The following is a 6,000-nucleotide window of genomic DNA, read 5'->3' on the forward strand; positions in this document are numbered from 1 at the left end:
TGTATGATCTCCTGCCAAACTGGCCCTAAAAGAGATTAAGAGAAAAAAAATTTGTCATAGTTTAATTGAGAAAACTTCATAAGGATCACAAAAAAGTAAACATTTACCAAGGTCATGAAAGAAAGACATGGAAATGTTGAGGAAATATGAAAGGTTGGAAGTAACAGGAGATGCCACTCCATACTGCAATGAGGATTCTAGATCAGACATGGAACATAAGTGAAAAACTGGTTAATTTCCAATAAAGTCTGTAGCCCTAACGATCTACTAGACCCACTGATGGTCCACAGCCTATCCACAGCACTGGACCAACGTCCACAGCCTGCTCCTGTGCATGCCTAAGAGAGATTTTTTAAATAATTTTTTATTGAAGTAAAATAGACATAACAAAATTTCCCACTTTATCCATTTTTAAGTGCACAGTCCAGTGGCATTAAGTACATTCACATGGTTATGCAACCATGAGGACCTTCATCTCCAGAACTTTTTCATCTTCCCAACCAGAAACTATTCAAGAAACAATTCCTCATTCATTCCTCCCCACAGCCTCTAACAACCACCATTCTGCTTTCTGTCTCAATTTGACTACTCTTAAGTATCTCACAAAAGTAGAATCATATAGTATCTGTCCTTTTGTGACTGGCTTATTTCATTTAGCATAATGTCCTCAAGATTTATCTATGCAGCATATGTCAGAATTTCCTCCTTTTTTAAGGCTGAATAAGATTCCTTTGTATGGATATACCACCTTTTTTTTGTCCATTCATCCTTCAATGGACATTTGAGTTGTCGTTTCTACTTTTTGACTAATGCTAATAATGCTGCTGTGAGCACTGGTGTACAAGTCCCTGCTTTCAATTCTTCAGGGATATTTCCAAAGAAAAAATTTAAAAACTTTGTTATCACTTATTTTTAGCAAGAGAAAATTCTCATGAATTATTGGTCTTTGTTCTATTAAAGGCCCTGGAGTGCTCTCCCTGAGTTGTGTCAATGTGGGCTCCCTTTGTCTGTGGTTTAGCAAAAGCTCCATTGTCCTATGGAGCTAGTCACAGGAGGAAAAAGTGGGTCAGTTTGCATAAGAAGCCCTGAACCCCTATCCTTCCCTGCTTCCTGAGATGGTCGCAAGTTAGGGAGACCTATCAAGGTCTCAGTGGCAAGAAAGGGCACTGGGCCTCTGAAATGAACCTAGAAGGACTGAAGAAAGATAGGACCACTGGAGAAAGGAGGAAAAGGGGACAGGATACTATGAGGTGGCAAACACTAGTCTGATCCTCTCCAGGCCTCCTAACCTCCTAAGCCAGCTTGAGCCCTGCGAGATGTGTGTGTGTGTGTGTGTGTGTGTGTGTGTGTGTGTGTGTGTGTGTGTGTGTGTGTGAAGGGCTGATGCTGAGATTGGGGGCTGGATAATTCTTTGTTATGGAGTGCTGTCCTGTGCATAGTACGTTCTCTGACACCCACATTTTTGTGACAACCAAAAATGTCTTCAGACAGTACTGAATAATCTCTAAAGGATAATTCACCCCCAGATGAGAACCATTGGGTTAGGGCAAAAAGCTCCCTACCTGAACTTAGTTTAGGTTGGCCATCTTCCCTCAAACTGTTGAAGATGGGGAAGGGCACCTTGGCTCCACAGGTAACTGCCGAAGCTAATCACCAGCTTCAACAAACACACTCCACACTGCATGGCTTTGGGAATAATGTCGTTGTTCATGCAGTTTGCGCCTCCTGTGAAAATGATTCAAACATGTTCCTTAGCCACCCTAGGCCAAGCTGCAGGCCCATGTCTAAGAGACAACTGACATGGAAGCTACCCCATCTCTACCACCCCAGGGCAGTCTAGCACCCTGGATGTAGGGGAAAAAAGAGCTGTCCATTTAAACCCATTTGATTGGGAGCTGCCTTCACTGAATGACACATTGCAGCTGGCCTTAAGAGCTGTAGCCCTGAGGGTGAGACTCTGTGTAGCCCCAAGGCCAGCTCAGAGGCAAGCCTTGTGCTCTGGAACCCCCACCACTAGGCAAGTTTCTTCCCATCACCTGGCCTCTCCTGTCTGACATCCCAATATAGGACCCAAGAGGACATGCATCTAAGTACTCAGAAATCTCCGACTTGTAGAGAGGGAGCAGGCTAAAGGTACAGAGAGAGATAGATGGGACATCCAGATGTCCTTCTATTTCAGCTCTGTGTGCGTGAGCATTGCGATCTGGGACACACCTGGATCCAAAACTGAATTAGAGGAACACTCCAGCTTGCTTTAGTTGTTATTGGAAATGGTCGTGTGATTCTATAGTTCTCTTTCATATTCAAACCAAGTGCCCTAAGATTCTGTATGGGGATGGCATTCTCTGAGTGATGTGAATAAAAGGGGCCACTTAATCCTTATCTTTCCGTCAAACCTGCTGTGCTAATTTCTTTGGATCTTCACTTTACAACACACATCCCCATGGTAACAGCTGCTTTGGGGCATCACAGCATAAGTGCTTCTTGCTCAGTAATCTGAGGTTGATGTTTCTGGTGCCCTGGTGTCAAGGAATTAGCTCAGCAATCCAGTGCCTCTCAAGTGCATATAATTTAGTTCCTCCAGACTAAATGGTAGAAAGTGGGGGTGGGGGAGGTGTAGGGCCACAGAGAGCTCATGACTCCAAAGACTTGATATAAATCAGAGTTTGGGCTCATGGAACTGCAGGGGAAGCAGCTACTCTATAAGTGATCGGACCCAGCTTTCTCTGTGATTCTGATCTGTTCTCCTTACTGTGTACAAGCACCCTCTGCTTACTCAGGAGCATGCACACAGGACCCAGGATACATCTGGAGGTACAGGTAGGGTCTCAGCCACACATTCTAGTCTGAAATGAAGGCTTCCCTGAAGCTAGAAGAAAGGAGAGAATGCACTTTTATATGCAGTAGTTCCCATTGGTGACCACAGGGCAGGAAGGCCTCAGCTGGGATGTAAGTGCTGTGCTCTGGGTGGGCTGGCAGGTGATGGCAACTCACTTGTCAGACAGTTATTTTCAGCTGTAGCCCAAACTCATATGAATATTATGCAAATGAAATTTTCAATTTTGGATAAATAGCTAAAGCCCCTGTGATGGCACGTCCTGTGTATGTGCAGCTGTGGCTGGGCTGAAGCCCAGTCTCTCTCCCACTGCACCTGCACCTGGCAGGTCATCTCCCAGTGGCTACCACTTGGCTTTTGTCCCATCCATATGTCTCCACTGCTACTGCTCATTCTATAGGCATGCCTGTAGCCATTGAGTCATGACTGGCTCCTATAAGCTGTTCCAATGAGACTACAGGTAAGTTTCATCCTCTACTACAGCAAGGTGATAGATATAGATATATATACCTTCCAGGTTAGATTAGGGACAGGAAGTTGAGGTAAATCATACCAGAGAGCCTGGATTTTCTGTTAAAGAGGAAGCAGGGTGAGAGTTAGGGGTCAAGGTTGTGAAGAATGGGGATCCTACCAGGTGCCCCAGCCTGGCTGCTCGATGAGTTACAGGTGAGCAGAGACCTCTGTGGCATTCATGATGGCCTAGCAGTTTTTAGGGTATTGTCAGAAATAGAGAGGGAGAGAATGGTATGGGAGATTTCGTAGAGCTAAACACAAGAGCATTTGGCAACTGATTAAATGCCCAGGATGAGGGACATGGAAGACAAGAAGAGATATTAATTTTTTGACCCTCAGTGAGCTGTAATTGGCTCAGGGTCTACTAGTTCCTACAACAGCCAAACACAACTCTCTTTTTCTAGATTGTAGCTCCTAGGGGAGAGACGCATGGACCAATTTACCTTTGTTCCCCTCCTCCCCCCCCCAGCCTTAATCAATTAGAAAATTAATATTAATTTATGTACAGGTTAAACTCTTCTGGCCACCTCCAGGCCTAAGTGGAGAATGAACACCTCATGACTCTTAGTGCTGTCTCATATGAGCATGCATGCTTATGTACGGGTGGCATGTGTGTGTGCGTGTGCATGAGAGAGAGAGAAGGGAGAGGGGAGATGGTGGTTATGGTGGTGGTTTAGATGGAGAAAGTGCCCACACAAGATGTGGACTGCCCCTAGATGACTAGCCCATTGTGGGTTAGAGGAACTGCGGGAAGCCAGCACCTGGAACAGGGATTCTGTGAGCTGCCTCTGGCCAATACATCCACTCCTCTTACCACATGGGGCACTGCGAAAAGCAACTGACTCAGGAGGCCTGTCCAGCCCCACCCCAATAACAAAGCCACTAGTTTTCATTTAGCTGGGTTTGGAAGGAGTAGTCATAGGTGGCTTTATGGGACATCCACCCTCTGTGTAAGGCAAGGGTGTGTCTATACAGTCAGCTTTGGCCAGTGTTGCATAAGCCAGTGGCCTGTGTGTCCTCTGGACTGGGCTGACAACCCAGGGGCTGGGCACGCGGGTGGCCGAGGTGCTAAAAATTGCAGGATTAAATGCAGCAATATGTATCGGTGCAGAAAGAAAGGGTTCCCTGGTCTGGGGCAACTATAAGACATCAAAGGAGGGAGGCGGCAGTACTAAATTGTGGGTGCTAATTCTGGAGTGTGAAGCCAACGAAGGAAAAAGCCTGACAATTAAGTTTTCCCTCTGCTGCCTCCACCAAACCCTGCAGGCTAATTCTCCTTCTTCCCTGTGCTTTCAGCCAGCAGGATGAGGGTGGTCTCCTGATGCTTGTCGTAGCCCCTGACAAACATTTGTTACATTTCTTGGTCTTTGCTCCTATAAGGGAAGACGTGCCCAAATTCAACTGATGCGGTTTGGACAAGGTTTGCACTGGAAAAGTGAAGCTAAAGTGATTTTGTGTGGGGCCCAATGTCTTTGCTGCTTCTACACTTGAAAATGTAGTAGGAATTGATGGGCTATGCGCCTGCACTTTTCCAGTCCTTTAAATATTAGAGGAATTTTCCCATTCAGGGGCTGCTATATGTAGAGGATGAGAGTGAGACACGCAGATCATTTCCCAACCCCCCTCCCCTTTCCCTCCAGAACAGTCCAGCAGAAACAATAAAGAATGGGGAACGGAAAACAGGAAATCACAGCTTTACTTAAAAACTCAAGCTGCCAGTATTTGCAGAGAAGCCATTTCTCAGTTCAACATTGTCACCTGCCAGACGTACCGCCAGGTACACCTGCTGCTGGAGAACTCTAGACCCAGGAGGCTTTGTAATTCTCAGCCCGATAGCCTCCTTTTAAGGGGAATCAAGTTCAACCTCATGATTAACAACATGGTAAGAGCCTAAAAGGCCTCTCTAGTCAAATAGAAATGGCGTTTTAAAGAGCGCAGTCAGCCTGGCCCTAGAGAAGTTTTACATGAAAAGGTGGCAGCTACTACTTTGAGAGAAACTACTTGAAGCAAGGATGTGAATCAGTGGGGCCCTCAAGTCTCAGAGGTTCCTTTAAATGCCTGGGATTGTTTCATTGGTGGCTTAGCTAAGGTGAAACCTGATTGGGTCCATTGGGTGGCTGCTACTGTCATGTTTTAGGCTTTGCAGACCATCAACAATCTGACACTGGTGTGCCCTTTGTCACAAAAGCCACCCAATAATGGACCAAGAGTCAAGGTATTGGATGGATATTTGGTACTCCCTACCACGGGCATCATATGGTTGCCAAGCACTGAAATGGCCTCCTCCCAAATCAGCTCTGCCTCCTTCACTTCCTTCTGATCCATACACATAAGAAGGGCAGCCTGGTTACTGAGTGTGGCCATCCCCCAAAAGCATTCGTCTCCTCTTGGTCAGCCATCTTTTGGGTACTGACAAGGATGAAAAGAGTAGGGAGTTCTCTAGACTTATTTGAAAATGAAAGATTCTGCCCTCACTATTTCTTGGAATGACACTTCTTCGACCCTTACCCCCAATGGCTACCCTAGGCCATCCTTGTTGGTAGACCTTCTGGTTATAGCCAAGTCACAAGGGGGCCTAGGGAATGCCAACTTAATTCTGGTCCAGCCATCAGGATTCTCTTGATAGATTGGTTCTAGATTATTTGATTGAG

The sequence above is a fragment of the Pteropus vampyrus genome, unplaced genomic scaffold (genome assembly GCF_000151845.1).
Source record: "Pteropus vampyrus isolate Shadow unplaced genomic scaffold, Pvam_2.0 Scaffold1100, whole genome shotgun sequence".
Classification (NCBI taxonomy): domain Eukaryota; kingdom Metazoa; phylum Chordata; class Mammalia; order Chiroptera; family Pteropodidae; genus Pteropus; species Pteropus vampyrus.